The sequence below is a fragment of the Pogona vitticeps genome, chromosome 11 (genome assembly GCF_051106095.1).
Source record: "Pogona vitticeps strain Pit_001003342236 chromosome 11, PviZW2.1, whole genome shotgun sequence".
NCBI lineage: Eukaryota > Metazoa > Chordata > Lepidosauria > Squamata > Agamidae > Pogona > Pogona vitticeps.
The window spans coordinates 10587339-10604525 of NC_135793.1; the positions used below are offsets into that span (position 1 = coordinate 10587339).

Sequence of the window (17187 nt, forward strand, 5' to 3'; positions counted from 1 at the left end):
GACATGCCGTACTATCTATCCATCCTGTAATGTGAAACAGATGCAGAAGTCCACACCCCTGATGAGTTCATTAGCACAGGGAGAGGAGAAAAACACAGAAAAGAGACACAGACACATGACTTGAAGGAATTCAAAAAGGGTTTGACTGTAATAGGGCTAGAACAAAGACATTTATTCATACACAGCAGAGCCATATAGAAGTTAATGATGTGGGATAAACTGAAAAATGGGAGGCAGTCATGTGGGCAATGGGTGTAAGGGAATATAAAGTGGTCTAGCAGCCAAACGAGTGACCCAGAGGAGGCTGCATCAGTGAAGCAGAGTGTGAATGCTGGATCTTGAAGGGAAGAGACCCAGGTTCTAATCCCTGCCCAGCTATTAAGCTCACGGAGTGACCTTAGGCTAGCTGGTGTGGTAAGGTGGTTCTAGATTTCCTGCGTCGTGGGGAAGCATGATATCTAGGTCCATTTGACCCCTGGATTTTGAAGCTCAAGGGGTGACTTTGTGCTACTGATGTTCTCTCCTCATAACCTGTGCCCCATAGGTTGTGGCGATGATAAAACAAGAACCTGGTCACAGGCTTCATCATCATACAGGCTGAGAATACTCCCTCCAGTCTCTACTTTCCTACCTTATTCCACTTTCACCTAGGGCTTTAAATTATAGTATCCTTTAAAATTGTAATATCTCTTTCTCTCCCCCTGCATGTTTGCTGAGGCATTTCTGTGAAAATTGTCTGAAAAAATAATGTTCCTGATGATGAGCAGAGTCGTTTTCCATGTATTTGGGCAAAGGGCTCTGCAGAGATTTAACCCTTCCACCCCTGGCAATGCCAAATTCCTTGGCATTTAGCCAAAAAAAGGAAAGGAAGGAAGCAAGCTCCGTTCTTTTCCAAAGAGAAAACCCTCCCCTCTATGTGTGTGTGTGTGTGTGTGTGTGTGTGTGTGTGTGCATGCATTCATATCCTCACTCACACATGATAGTGAAAACATATTGTTCTCAACCTGTGAAGCAGATACTGAATTCTGGCTCCAGTTGCAGCTTTTCTGCCAAGGAAGGGAGGATCTGGCCCCAGTCCTTTCCCAGAACAGGAAAAGGATAATCATTTTCCGACTCTCGTTCCCTTAACAGCAGACTTTAAAGAGAAAGGGGTGCGTTTTAACATGTTTCCACATCATTTCTTCCTTGTTTTTCAAGTGGGCCCTGGAGCTAAATGAGTCCCTTAAGGCTGTTTTGGTAGTCCCTGGCCCACTGCCAGCCCCCTCTTCTTCCAGCTCCTTGGAAGCCTCAGTTCACCTCACAAACAGGAAATCTCATCATTCTCAGTTCATCTTATGCAAGACAGACAGTAGACCCACGCTCTAACCAGCTCTTCCCACCCCCCAAATACCAAATACCAGTTTTTGACAACTCAACATGGATTTCCAGCCACTCCCTGCTCTCCCTTCCTTCTTTTTCATCCTTTTGCCTTTTCTGGTAATTGGGGTGATCTGCAGAAGGGCCTCTGGGCTGATTTGCCTACTGCTGTTCTACATGGATAATGATGATTGCCAGAGAGCAAATCGTAACATAGACTGGTAGGTGCAGTTGCATAGATTCCATGTGCCTATTCCAACGACAACCAGATCTGGGACTTTCATTCATTGGCCTGCCATGGTCAGGCAAGCAGATCTAGTGTCATGGTGATGCTGAAACTAGGGCTGTGGATCAGATTCAGAAAGAAACCCTGAATTATTCACCAAATTAGCATGACAAGGATAGATTTTTATAAGATCTCAATAGAAGCAGAACATGCAGATTCAGTTCTGAAGCAAAGCAAACTTCAGATTGATTTGTGTCTGGAGCAAAAATTGAATTGGCTATTTTCTTTTTGGAAAAAAAAAGTTGTATTAAGGTACCTCATCTGCCTCCAAGTCAGCTGTATGAAATTTGGCCCACTAAGGATCTACTATTTTAAAACTCTATATGCATTTCTAAAAGAAAGAAAGAAAGAAAGAAAGAAAGAAAGAAAGAAAGAAAGAAAGAAAGAGAGAAAGAAAGAAAGAAAGAAAGAAAGAAAGAAAGAAAGAAAGAAAGAAAGAAAGAAAGAAAGAAAGAAAGAAAGAAAGAAAGAAAGAAAGAAAGAAAGAAAGAAGAGGAAAAAATGCAGCCACTTTGGTTTTCCGATGCAAGTTAATGGCAGACCTGCATATTTATTTGGATCTATGGTATGAAATGGGACGTGGTGGCGCTCTGGGCTAAACCGCAGAAGCCTCTGTGCTGCAAGAGTCAGAAGACCAACAGTCGTAAGATCAAATCCACGCAACGGAGTGAGCTCCCGTCGCTTTGTCCCAGCTCCTTGCCAACCTAGCAATTCGAAAGCATGCAAATGCAAGTAGATAAATAGGTACCACCTCGGTGGGAAGGTAAAACGGCGTTCCCTAGTCACGCTGGCCACGTGACAACGGAAACTGTCTTCGGACAAGCGCTGGCTCTACGGCTTGAAAACGGAATGAGCACCGCCCCCTAAAGTCGGACACGACTGGACTGAAAATGTCAAGGGGAACCTTTACCTTTATGGTATGAAAATAAGATGGGGCACAAATTGCTCCAGATCACGTTGAGTTACATTCAAAGCCCGAAGGCGGTCTTAGGTGGATGGTACTAGGCTGTTTTCCAAAAATGATGCTCAACCTGAGAAATGAAGAGCAGGTGAAGTAGTGTGGGAAATGCAGCACAGAAAAGGTAGAGAAGTAGTACAGGATTACTTGGCTACCTTGGATTAATTTAAGTCTCCTGGGCCAGATGAATTACATCCAAATATATTAAAAGAACTGGCAAAATTAATATCAGAATCATTGGCAATAATCTTTGAGAATTCTTGGAGAGCAGGGGAAGTCCCCAGAGATTGGAGGAGGGCAAATGTTGTCCCCATCTTCAAAAGGGGGAAAATGACATCAATTCCTGGAAAGATTCTAGAGCATTAAACAGACAGTTTGTGATTACTTGGAAAGTAATGCTGCCATTACTAGAAGTCAAAACGGGGTTCTCAAAAACAAGTCATGCCAGACTAATTTGATCTCTGTTTTTGATAGAGTTATAGGCCTGTAACTCTATCAAAAGATGGATGAAGGGAATGCTGTGGATGCAGCATATCTTGATTTCAGTAAGGCCTTCGACAAGGTTCCTCACGATATTCTTGCAAAGAAGCTAGTAGAATTTGGGATAGATTGTTAGGTGGACTGACCAAACTCAAAGAGTGATCGCAAATGGCTCCCCTCCGTCCTGGAAAAAGGTGACTAGTGGGGTGCCCCCGGGTTCTGTTCTGGGTCCCGTGTTACTCAACATCTTAATCTATGACTTGGATGAAGTAAAAGAGAGTATGTTGATTAAATTTGCAGATGATACCAAATTGGGAGGGATTGCTAATTCCCCAGAGGACAGGATTAAAATTCAAAATGACCTTGACAGATTAGAGTCCTGGGACAAAACAAATAAATGAATTTCAACAGAGAGAAATGTAAGGTCCTACACCTAGGCAGAAAAGCATGAACTGCACAGATATAGGATGGAAGACACCTGGCTAGACAACAGTCCCTGTGAAAGGGATCTAGGAGTCTTGGTAGACCACAAACTGAACATGAGTCAGCATTGTGATGCGGCTGCCAAGAAAGTCAATGTGATTCTTGGTTGTATCAATAGGAGTAAAGTGTCTACATCAAGGGAAGCGATAGTACCACTCTATTCTGCTTTGGCCAGACCTCACCTGGAGTACTGTGTCCAGTTCTTGGCACCTCAATTCAAAAAGGATGTTAACAACCTGGAACGTGTCCAGAGGAGGGTGACTAAAATGGTTAAAGGTCTGGAAGCCATGTCCTACGAGGAATGGCTTACAGAGTTGGGAACGTTTAGCCTTACAAAAAGAAGGTTGAGAGGGGACATGATAGCCATGTTTAAATACAGTGGACCCTCTACTTACGGCACTAATCTGTATTGGAACGGTGGCTGCAGGCCAAAAAGTCTGTAGGTCGAGTCTCCATTGACCTACAATGCATTGAAAAACTTTTAATGCCATAACTGGCCATTTTTGTTCCATTTTGGTTTTTTTCTGATCTGTACGTTGATTCTCTGGCTGGAAGTTGAACCTAAATTTTGTGCCCAGAGAAGTCTGTAACTTGAAAAGTCTGTAAGTTGAGCCGTCTGTAAGTCGAGGGTCCACTGTATTTAAAAGGATGTCATGTTGAAGAGGGGACAGGTTTGTTTTCCAGGGCTCCAGAGCCTAGGACACGGAGCAATGGTTTCAAACTACATGAAAAGATCTTCCATCTGAACATTGGGAAGAACTTCCTGACAGTGAGAGATGTCTGGCAGTGGAATAGGCTGCCTCGAAGGGTGGTGGAGTCTCCTTCTTTGGAGATTTTAAAGCAGAGGCTGGATGGCCATCTGTTGGGAGTACTTTGATGGATGTTCCCGCATTGGACTGGATGGCCTCAGTGGTCTCTTCCAACTCTATGACTCTATATAATTAAGGATATGGTTATATTTTCCCTACATTTCAGAACTAGAGTCCACATGGAAAGCCCATAACACACATTCAACCCAAACATTCCTTGCTAATTGAATATTATATATACTCTCATGTCAAGCTAAGAAAAGGATATAACCAGAAAGGGAAAAATGAGAAAATAAAATTGAACTGTTGTGCTTATCCACTCCCTTGGGCGTATGTAAGAAATACAAACTCAATTGCCACCAAACATTAAGAGCTTTGGCTCAACATCAAAAGATGTGAGCTAAATCCGGAGCCGCAAGTGTGCTTCTTGGTCAGTTCCCCATAGAGCCATCCAGTCCCTGTGAAATATTTCTCCATAAAATGAAACACAAAATCGCTTGGACCAGGCAAAGTATATGAGAATAGGAGGGAAGCAGTAGGAAGTCGTCAAAGGGACAATCACGGTTATTATGTGCCCGAACAAAGGAGCATCAAGAAGGACTGCCTGCACCAAGCATAGGTTAGGACAAGTGAGAATTTGATTTCTGCGGTCCAGACTTCAGGGTCGCTGTACAGAAAAATAACTAGAACACCATTGTCAGAAATAAGGCTTGGTGTGCAAGCCCAAACGTTCCTGATGATTTCAGTAAAATCTCATTTTGGCGTGCTTTTGCAGTTGTTTACTTCTGATTCAGCAGTCTAAAAGTGTGTTTAAACCCTGCAGGTAACCGTTTCCCCTCCAACAAATAGGAAAGAAATCAGGTTATAGACAGGGCGCCCAGCAGGACTAGACTACTGTCTCCTCTGTCTCGAAGCAAAACTGATTTCTTTAAGAAAGATGCTCAGGGAGAAGAGAACAGATTGCAGGAAACATGTTATGCATACAAGGGCGAATAAAGAGATAGAAGAGATCATTATGCACAGGAAAAAGAGAAAGCCGGGAAGCAAGAAGAAAGAAATTCTACACAATGCAGGGTAAGAGCAGAGCCTTAAAATAATATGGAAATCTCCTTCCCCAACAGAGTGGCTTGTGTACTCCACAGGCCCCTGTTAGATATCTGGAAAACTAGCATGGAATGTTCCAGGAATGGTAGGACAACCCTGGATGTGTCAAGTCCCCTTGTTCTACAGTAATGTTTCCCAACGTGGGGGGTTGTTCGCAGGTCACCTTATATGTGTTGCAGTCCTTATTAAATAATGTATTCCTTGACCTAAGAGGGTGTTATTAAAGTTAGTGTGCATGGGTATGTATGAGGAGCAGGCCCTTTGGTGGAAGGGATGGCTTTACCCATTAAAAATGCCTTTTAATGCAAACATGGTGAAGGAGTCACAGACTGTCTTCTACGCATGGACTGATCTCAGTAGTGAAGAAAGGAGGAGGACCCCCAGCAGATCTCAGTAACTGGGCAAGTACATATGAGAAGAGGGATTCTCAATGTGGTGCAGTGGATGATGCACGATGACTCTAGAAAACAGGGTTTGAATCCCCACTCAGCTATGAAAACTCACTGGGGGAGTGGAACTGGTCAAACCATTCTTTAAATATCCCACTTACCTTGAAAGCCCTAGTAGGGACACTATAAGCCCGTTCTGGCTCAACGGCACAGAGCACACACATATAGAGGAAAACATCTGGATCCCAAGCTGTTTAGGGGCTTTGTGACGTCTTCAGTACCTTGAGTTCAGAGCAGAAGCATGTTGGCACAAATGTTGTTCTTTCAGAACTGGCATCCTGTGAAAGATGTCCCACCTAGCATCCTGGTCCCATCACTGCTTTCATTCATAAAATAGTGCCATCTGCACCCAAAAGACAGGCATTTCTAGGGTCAAGGGGACTCCAAAAATAATATTTTGGAGTGAAGACACAAAGGGAGGAAGCCCCAAACAGGCCGCTGAGGATTGTATGTTGTCAATGGCCCTTCACAGGGAAAATGTTTCCCACTCTTGTTTTAAAGGGAGCCCCCTGATTTTCTTTTGTATTTGCTTTGCTGCAGCAGAATCTGACAGAGGGCTTTACAGTAGCATTATTCTCCCATGCTTTGTGGTTTTGCTGCCCACACAAATACTTGCCAGCTCATAAGTTCCTGATGGGGTCCTTTATCCTAGCCCATGTTTCTTAAATTACGATTATAATTATTATTAGCAAAGTGTCAAGTCTGAAGTCAATAAAGACCCACAGTCCATGAAAAGAACTACATGAAAAGGATGATTCATCCAATGACATTTAAGAGGCAGGAGGGGAGTAGAATTAGCGTATTAGGGATAGCTATGAATCTATCAGCCGAGAGGGCAGGGGTATAAAAAGAAGAAGAATATTTGTAACACCCCGGAGCTACTGAGGGGATGTTAAACACTCAGATGTGCAATGCACACAAGAGAATACAACCCCAGATCTCCTGCGTCTGCATAATTAGCAGTGCTACAAAAGGTGTTGTGAGATATCATTAACCTTTTAGTCTCACTGATCCTCAGTGTAACAGATCCTGGAAGTGTGGGAATATACAGCATACAATTATATAGCATCCCATTTTGGGTGTGATGATGGGCTATCATCTCATCTCCCTGAATGGTGACCCCATCCCTCAATCCTGGGGAACTGCAGTTAGGTAGGAATGTCCCTATCATAAAGTAGATTGAAGCAACCGCTTCAAACTGCAGATGCTGGATCAGTGGTAATTTCCCCAGCTGTAACAACTAGTTTAGTCATATACCTTTCCCAGACAGCAAAGCTGTGCTTTGCCACACAAATTAGACTGCACCTCTGAAACTGCTTGTTCCTCTTGGTTCGACTTCTACTACAGTAGGCTTCTATAAATGGAATGAGGGCACCATCTTGTATTTTGTCTCAGTCAAGCAGAGTTCTTGGGACATCTCTGGAAGTAGGAGACTTGAGTTGGTAAGATCATAAGATAACAACTGCATAGTGCAACAGCCTGAATCTTGTTAGGTCACACAAATGTGGAAGCAATTATTTTGCAGCCCTGGATATTTCATTGGCTGCCTGTAACAAGGCTGGTCATACTCTGGTTATGCAATAAACTGGCCAGTGGAAGTTGCTAAAGAGCGAACTCTGCCTGCCCAATTGTTCTGTTGCAAATGGATTTTCACAAGAAGATTCTGCCCAATTAAACCAACAGTGCAATTTGATGCCTGCATATTCACTGAGTTCCATAGGGTTTCCTCCTAGGTTAGGATGTACAGGAGCATAGCCTAAAATGTGCAGCTTGCTGTTAATAACATTTCCAAAAGAGAAGCTTGGAACAACTGAATTGTAAGCAATTCAAGTCAAAAGTCTAGAAGAATGTTCCATGGGATGCCAGGACAGAAAACCACTGATGGCACAGAATTCCAATTTTAAATATTTGAAACTGCACATCTAAGAATGGCTTCAAAGAGAAAAACATAATCAGCACACTCCCTGCCCTGTTTCGGTATCTTCAAACTGGTGTGGAGTTGGAGAGAAACTTCTAGTAGGGTTAGAAAGAGAGAAATAAAGTAGCATCACCAATGTGGTATAGAGGTTAAAATGTGGGAGACCAGAGATCAAATCCCCACTTCGCCATGAAGTTCACTGGTTGACCTTGGCCCACTCACAGTCTCTCAGCATGACCTACCTCACTAGACTGTTGTGGGGATAAAGTAGGAGGATGTACAAATCCCTTGAACTCACTGAGGGAATGACAGGATATAAATGTAACCAGTGATGATGATGATCCCTGGCTGGTGCTGGATGGTAGTGGATCAAGATGAAAAGCAAAGAGGAAATAAAAGTCCTATGAAAGCAGAATTGCAACATGGATAATGAACCTGAAGTACATAGTGGTCGTTGATGGTACATGAGGCTGAGATTCTATTAAAAGTCATTCAGAGAAACCAAGAAAAGGCCAGTGCAGCGAATTAAATGGCAAAGCAAAGACGACCAAAGAAGATAAGAAGTTAGGAGAATTTGATCTTCTACTTTGCTGGAAAATTGTTCTGTTGAACTGATCAAGATAATGAGATGCTGGTAGTCAGTTGGAGCAAAGGTTAAGGATACGAAGATGGCTGGCAGGTCTGACCCAAAGACTACGGGTTATCTTACTGTTGTGCCTATTTTTTGCTTAGTGTATTAAAAAACAAACAAACCCAAAGAGAGATACTTCAGGGCCAGTTCAAAGATGGGCCAAATCTTAGCAGTAAGACAGAGAACTTTAGCTCTGTTATCACCGCCTGGCAGAAGTCAAGAGACACTCCAGATGTTTGTTGCAAACCAATCTGTTGTCACTATTGTTGAAGGAAGTGACCCTTTTGCTCTGCATACAATCTTTTTTATTTCTGAGACAGGACTGAGAACACAAATCATGCAGAGAACATGTAATAAAGGGACAAAAGTTTACACTCCAATATGCCATTATCTTTTCATCCACAAGCCAGCAAGGGTGACATAATTTATCCCTGTATAGAATCAATGCCATAATTAATCATTCCCCCATCTAGGGAAAACACCTAAGTCTAAATGTCTAGAGAAAGGCATTTGCTTCCAGACACCAGCAAGAGGGCAAAATTAGAAGACTTGTGCAGACTTTTCAAGGTTACGCGGCTGACATTTGAAGTTCTTGCTATGTCAGATTGACTGCTCCTGCCCAGTCGTTGCTTGCCAAGCACCAGCCGCTGTTGTTTCCACCATGCTTAAATAATACTTTTGAGGGTATGGGAAATCACTTCTGAATATTCTGTGCCTAGAAAAGTCTGGAAGGGGCTGCCATAAGTCAAAATTGACTTTACAGTACATTCTCATTACTAAAGATGGGGATGAATTAAAAACTGAACCACTAAATTTGTTCAAAAATTGCTAATGCATTGATTCGTATTCATATGAATCAATGAATTTTGGGAGATTTTTAATTAGTTGATTTGTTTAGCTATAAAATGCCCCCCCAACATCTGGAGCCACCAACATTGCACGGTGGCTCTGACTCTCCTCTACAATCCCTCCAATTTTGGTGAAGATTGGGTTTGCCCAAATCAGCTGCTAAAGGGCAAATTCCTGGGGGGACCCATTTTGTGGGGGAATAACTTGAAAGTCTGAAACCCAATCTTCACCAAACATGGAGTGCATTTAGAGGAGAGTCATCTCTGTGATTTTAGTGTCTCTAGGTGGCTGGGGGAACATTCCTGGGAGGGCTACCTCTGGGTTTATAACTCAGATGTTCCAAATCCAAACTTCACCAATTTTGCACGGCTCGTAGAGGAGGGTTATGGGACACCTCTGAATTGGGTGTCTCTCAGTATCCAATCTTCACCAATGTTAGCAGGCATGTTGGAAAAAGACATAGGAAACTCTGTTGTGATTCTGGAGTTTCTAAGTTCCAGGGGGGAGCTTTCCTGAGGGGGGTCCTCTTTGTGACTCTATAACTAAGGGGCCGTGATCCAATGTTCACCAAACTTTCAAGAGCTGTAGAAAATCATTTGTGGAAGCTTCTCTGCAAATTTTGTCTCTCTAAGTCATCTGGGGCCAGTGTTATAGCCATTTAAATTGCAGGTGAATTGACAGATTGATTCATTGAAGAATATTCGTATATTCGTATTCATTGATTTGTTAACCCTGATGAATAATGGATCAAAACGAATTGCCATTTTTTAAATTTGTCCCCATCTCTACTCCTGATATACTCAAAACATGCTAGCCTCAGTTTATTCAGTTAGACCTTTAGTGAAAGTTCAGGCTTGATTTGCTCTAAAACTCTCTTATTTGTCTTCCTGGTCATCCATGACATCAGGAAAGGTTACCTGCAATACTACATTTCAAATAGATCATTTTTTTTCCTGCCAGCTTTTCTCACCATCCAGCTTTTACATCTGCACCTAGTGACCAGGAATACAATAGCAGATAGTCATACAGAAATATAATTGTTATATTTTAAAATTATTATTTGTTAACTTTTAGATTTATTCATTTGTTTTATATATATATATATATAACAACAAAAATATAAATTTATATTTTTGGCTTGAGTTGGATTTGGTTCTCTGTATATTTATTTTACTTTTGGAAAACGTCCAGAGTATTGGCAAGGTCATTAGATGGGTGTGCTAGTGTATGCATGCATGTATGTGTATAAATAAAATTGGCTTTTTATTTAGAGGTTAGTTAGAAATCAGAAATCTGGTCTTGAAGACCTCAATAGCTGGAACTCTGGTTAACTTAAGAAATGTCCATGTTCTCTGATATAGGCATATAGTATTTTTGGGGGGGTTGGGGTGTTCTGTGTCCGCTTGCTTGTTTTTGACCTGCAAGTATAATTTGCTTTACTACTTTTCACTCCCATATTGGTGTCTGTTTAGTGGATCAGAGTGTCTGGCAGGAAGTCAAATCCCTATTGTGTTTCTCAGGAAAGCAGCCATCCAGAGTCATCTGGACCATGCATGGCTGATGGGGTTACACACCCTGCCAGCTCCTGTGGCCTTCATCAAGCTGCAAGGTCCCAGAGCACTGTGAGGAGGAGATACCAGGAAACCACTTTGGGGTATTTTATACCTAGAAAACACGGGGGGGGGGGGAGGATGGCTATAAGCTGGAATCAACATACCACATTTTTTCCATGTATAAGACTATACCTTTGTCTAAAATCTTTAGACTAAAAATTGAGGGTCATTTTATACACTGAAATAAGCTGAAGAGAGAACAAAAACAAGTGGAGGGGAAAGCAGGGTCAAAGTGATTCTGCAGCTCTTTTATCCATTTTCCCCTACACTTGCTAAGCCCCACTTAGTTTTCTTAATTTTTGATTAGATTACATGGGGGTGTCTTATACACAGAAAAATATGGTAATTCAATATTATTAGTCTCAAAATAATTCTATTTAAGTTTCTACAAAAGAGACTTTTGCCCAAGATGCCTTGAGCAACCACATTAAAACTTTCTGACACACATCCTCCCCCCCCCCCCTCATTAAGACCAGGCTGAAATATCTCTTTCCCTCTTTCTGAAGGAAAAAAAAAATTGGCTGGGGGAAACTGTACTAACAGCCACCTTTTGTGATGTCCACATTGTAAGTTTTCTTCAAGAAATTTTAAGGAACAGGCCTGGTCCCTTTCCCCACCCGACTTGATCCTTACAACAGCCCTGTGGCACTTCAATGGCGTAATGGAGATTTAAAATGCCAAGTGTATCTACATTACATGGTCACAACAGTTTAATAGTGCTTTAACTGCTATGGTGTCATCCAGTGCGATCCTGGGAGTTGTAGTTTGATCACAGACCTATAGTCCTGTGACACAGCATTCCCCTAAACTGTAGGAGAAAATCGTAGTATTCTGTAGGGTAAAACTATGACAGTTAAATCAGCATCAAAGTGCTCTGTTTTGTGTATATACACTCTTGAGCCTCACCAGTGCTAAAGTGAAGCCCTCTCCCATCCTGGTGACTTCTAGATGTTTCATTTTACAGGGCTCATCATCTCCAATCACTGCCTATGGGCATTATAGTCGAGCATATCTAAGTGGGGAAGGCTGCTTTAACCACTACACTCCTCTCCCTACCACTCTCCATGGATGTAGTGATACAGACAGTGTTGTGGCATCAAGTGTAAGTGTTAATATACTCCCACTGAACACAGATATTTCCCTGGATAAGCACAACGTTATTGCTGCAAATAGACAACAACTGAGCAAACAGAAGATGCGGAGTTCAGTGAGTGCAATGTACATGGCAAAGTAAACTAGCAATTGTTGATGTGAATGCTGGAGTGTTTTGTGCCTTGCAGCAAGAAATATATTGGCAGACATGACAACAATAATTTGCCTAAAACATACGGGAGAAAAAGGAATGGAACTCCTTGGGGGGGTTGTGCAGCTCTGCACGGAAACCGGAGAAAATAGATTAGGAAATGCCGACACCTGGGAGAAGCCTCCTGGGAGATCTGGACATGAATTGTGGGAGACGGTTAATCCTCAAGAGCCAGACATATAGATAATCGTAGCAGTTCACAGGGGAAAGAAGAGGAAGAAGAAAAGCACACCCTTCAATGTGTTAATGAAAAAGGCTGCAATCTTGTATACATTTCTTTCAAATTAAGTCTCACTGAAAAAAGTGGTACTTGTCTTTGTCATGTATATAGAATTGAACTCTAATGCCTGAGGCCAACATACGGGCGTGTGTGTGGGAAACATGTTAGAGTTTGTCCTCATACAGGTTTTCCTTTCTTCAGAAAGGGCAGAGGCTGAAATTATGGGTGAACATAGAAGTGACTTTCATCCTTTCACATGATGCAAGCCCTACTGCAGTGTAAAATATTGAAGCTGCAGTAAGGCTTTCTCTGCAGCTGGCTGGGGGTCAGGGAGCCCTTCCTTTTCTGCAGGCCTTGCTTGTCCGGTGAATAGATGGATGGAGGTGGCAGTAGGAGCTGTGACAGGGAGCTTCTTCCGTGGCTGGGAACACACACATACACACACACACACACATACACGCGTGTGCACCACTGCCACGGCTGCCAGCATGTACTCTGGCAGTTGTCCAGGATCCCACTGGTGAAGCTTGCCCTGTGGAAGAAGAAAGGCTCTCTCACCCCAGTCAGTCGCAGAAGTAGAAAGCTGAGCCTCTTCCCATCTCTCTTGCTCTGGCCTTCAATCTTTGGGTGCAAGTGCAGTGTGGAGGTCTTGCTCACATGCCTTCTGTATCACTATGAGGAATTTGATTAAAACCCGTTTGCTTGTAACCACCAGCAAACACACACACACACACACACACACACACACTTTGCTGCAAATCATAGAAAACATGTAGTTTAAGCCAAGGTTTGATCCCAGGCTTGGGAAGTTCCATTTCGAAAAGTGGTCTTACTGGCTCTGGGGAGACAGGGTAGCGTTGCCAGGTCATCAACTTTCCATTCCCTAAGATTTCAGGAAGAGAACCCGAGACTGGAGATAGATTGTTGTGATGTCACAGGTATGGGCCTTCTGATGCCATAGAGGTAAGGCAGGGAAGAGTTGGGAAGGGGAAGATAATTCATCCAAGCTGCCCATAATTTATGGAAAGTTTCTTGGTTGTAGTGCCGCTATACCTCTTCCTACATTGATTCAGATGTTTGGATAGCCTCAACACACCAAAAAGGCATTAGTAAGATGGGGGACAGGAGGTGAAAGCCAGTGGGTTGATGTTCTTGGGTCCATTATGCCACTTTGGATCAACGCACACACATCTTCATGCTGAGCTAATGAAATCTGGTGCCAGTTGGGAATGGGTGGAAGCACATATTCAGGCTTCAAAGACACCTCGTACCGAAAAAATGGTTTGGTCCTCTAATACTGCACTGCCTGAGCTGCAATGACCCTGATTGTACTCACGGCATTTTTTAAAATCTCTCACCTCCCATTGTTTTGGGGATCAGGTCTCCCTCATGGCCAGCTGGAGAGATGGAGCATCTCAGAAAGAACAAAGGAATCCCTTGCTGGATAGTTAAAAAATCCTTCAGTCAGCTTGATTGGCTGATATTTGTGGGCCAGCAGCATCTCTACTGATATCACAAACAATCTTTTTTTAGTGTAAACCTTCCTATCCATTCCAGGTGGATAGGAAGCCTGCGGACATATATATTAGGCCTGTTGACTTGGGCTACTGCTTGAGGACATGGATAAATCCACTGTCAAGTCAGCCTCCCAATGGCTTTAACTGAAAAACCAAAATGGCTATAACTTCCTCTTTTTGTAGTGATGTAAATGAAGTTTGGTGTCATGGTAAGACTGTAAAGAGGAAGCTACCCTTGGCAAATTTTAGACACCTAGTTTCAGCAGTTTACCCACTATGGACTTTAAAATGCCTTTTTTTAAATCAAGAAAGGGGGGAAAGAAAGAAAAATGGCTTTCATCTCCATCCAGTTCAGTTTGTGCACTAGATATAAAGGGAGACATAAATTCACTTCGTCCTGGAATCAAATCTGAACGCTCCACTTCAATGTAAGTCTGGCTCAAAGGAATCTGGATTAGGCAGATATGGTTTGGAATATTTGACTTGTTTGTATCTGGTGCACAGCCCCAGACTCAGCTATCTCTGTTTGTCTATGTATCTTCAATAAAAGGTAGGCTTTTTCTCCCTAAATTGAGTCTAAAGGGGGAAAAATTGCACTATGTAAATGGAACTTCTCATTCTTCCTCCGTCTCTTGTTTAAACATGCTTCTTCCAAGAAAGAATGTCAAGGAAATATAAAAACAGATGTAACCTTGCCTAGAATCTAGAAATGACGCCACCTGTGTTTTTCCTTTCTTTTCTGTATGCTATTGTTAATAATCAAGTGTCTTGATTTTTTTTTCAAGCTTCAAAAGAAGGGCCTTTTGCTTCCACTGTGTCAGATTTTAAATAGAAACGATTTGCTGTACGTCAACTCCCTTTTGTTGAACTCCACTTGCTATTTATACTGATTTGTAGCTGGGGAATCAGAACATTTATCTTTAAATCAATAAACATTAAAAGGTTTGCAATAATTAGACAAGGAATAAATAGCGCTGGGGCTTTTGTAGAACTTCACAAAGGCACACAATATTCTCTGTTTCCCAATGTAAGTTTTGCCTTGTCACAATAGGTTTTTGATGGACTGGTGTGCAAGCCAAACCATGTCTTTGAGCTATGATTGCTAGCCAAACTCCCACTCAGTGGAAAACAGATCTCATCCTTCATTCTTCACCATCTGAGCCCTAAAGGCCTTGATCCAAGTCTGGTCATGTACCCTAAGTTTCACATCAAAACACTGCAACCTATTCAGGCATTCTATTTTCAAATTAAATCAGTATTTTCTAAACTAGGGCACCCAGCTATTTGTAGATCACAACTCCCCCAAACTCTGATCATTAGCTATGCTGCCTACGGCTTCTGGAAGTTATCATCCAAGAATATCTGGGGGCCTGTGGATGGGAACCATTGCATTAACTGAAAACATGATGAGGCAAATGTGCTAATCATGTCCCTCTGTTGTCACTTTGCTCATGTTAATAAGCATCAGTTCAGAAGCAGAGAATCATGAATTTGTGCAAAAAGCGTTATATACAGTAGGGTTGTGGAAGCAGGGCTTACATGGCTGAAATCCTGGAACTTTCAGAGAAGCAGGAACTAGGGCATAATCTGCCACCTCCTTAATCTTTCGTCTCCTCTCTTGGTTTAGCTGTAGTCCCTATAGTAGCTGAGGAAGAAATAGATTTTCCAAGGAACAATATGTTGTTGCAAGCTTTTTCTGTTGTAACGTGAAGTATTTCAGGTTAGTCTGGTTTGGGTTAGAATGCGCAGTTAAAAACTACTGGCTTTACAAAATAACTGCTCCTCATTTGTTGGTATGGACCAATCTGCCTACACGTACTTTTAGATTTTCCTTACGGAGCTAAGGACTGGCTTTGGAAACTCTCCCAATGAGTGCCTGCACTTCCAAAAGGATAAGTACAATACTGATTCTACAACCTAATTTCTCATGGTCATGCCTCATACTGTATATATGGGGGTCTCATCTCTTTAGACTTATCCATTTTCACCTGAACACAATGCCAACAAGGCTCAACATTCATGAGCACTGTCATGGCTGTGTGGGTGGAGATTCTTTGCCCACCCTGCCTGGAGAGGAGACAGCAGTTTGGGCACCCACTGGCAGTCCAGATTTGTTTGATGAGGGTGGGAGAGGAGCATCTTTATAAGGTAGCCTCGTTTCAGGCAAAACAGCCCACCTGCCCACCCTGTGGGTCCAATACAAGGTTAACCGGTCACTTTGGAGCTGAACAGGACTTTTAGACTTATACCACCTGATTGGCATATTGGACATAAGGTGTGCGACAGGTTTATGTCCATCCTGCACTATGCACAGGACAGATATGAGCTGCTCCAGTGTGTTGTTGTTGTTAAATAGGTCATATTGACAGGTAGTGCAGACGAGGAGGTGAATAACCATGATTCCTCAAGGGACACATGGGGGTGATACTGCAGCCAACATCTCAGTACTGTGGATCCTGAGATTCAGTTGCTAGGATGGGGGATGCACAGGTGGCCAGCCATGGCCAAAGCTTGTCTAAGGTCCACGAGGCTTGGGTGGCTAATAAGACCTGGGGCTTGGGAGTCACCCGTTGCAGGATCAGGGCAGGGTTAGGAGGTATCCCTGGTGCCTGCCCCAGGTTTTTACTCTACAGTAGACCCCTCTGCAGCAGGTGGGCTGTTAACAGTTAATGAGTTCATAAAGTTGTGGCCCTAGAGAAACCCATCACTTGTGTCTTGTCTCCTTATTTCCCAGTTGGGCAGGCTGAGGTACTGGGGCTAGCACGGAGCTTCATTCCTTGTTTGTTTGGTTTCTTCTTTCTCTTGTTCAGGAAGTATTAACATTTAAAAATAAATAAATAAATACTTAACCTTGAAAGCTTACAATAGATAAAGCCTTTTTGAAAATGTAGTATTGTGAAAATATAATCTTCTCCCTGATTTGTTTCTCCAAAAAAAGAGGCCTCTGTTTGTTTTTGAATTCTCCCTCAGGATGCTTTAGCATATCCTTTGAATACCTTTGGATGCTGCTCTTCAGCTTACCTTCTTTTCTTTAAAGCTCTTTCCTTTAAAAGGATTGCTTTCTTCCGTATGCATAGTCAGATCCAAATCAAAAGCTCTTTTCCTTGAACTTGTAAGGAAAGAAAGCCCACCCCCACCCCCACTTTTGGCTACTCAACTCAGATGTGGCACACCTTCCTTAAGTAGGCCCACCAGCCTTCACCTTGGCAAG

General features: G+C 42.6%; 1 long non-coding RNA gene across 1 annotated transcript in view; it reads right to left on the reverse strand.

Moving 5' to 3' along the window:
- Positions 1-17187, reverse strand: part of LOC144584457 (uncharacterized) — an 855455-nt gene that overhangs the window by 573812 nt on the left and 264456 nt on the right. The window lies entirely within an intron of this gene.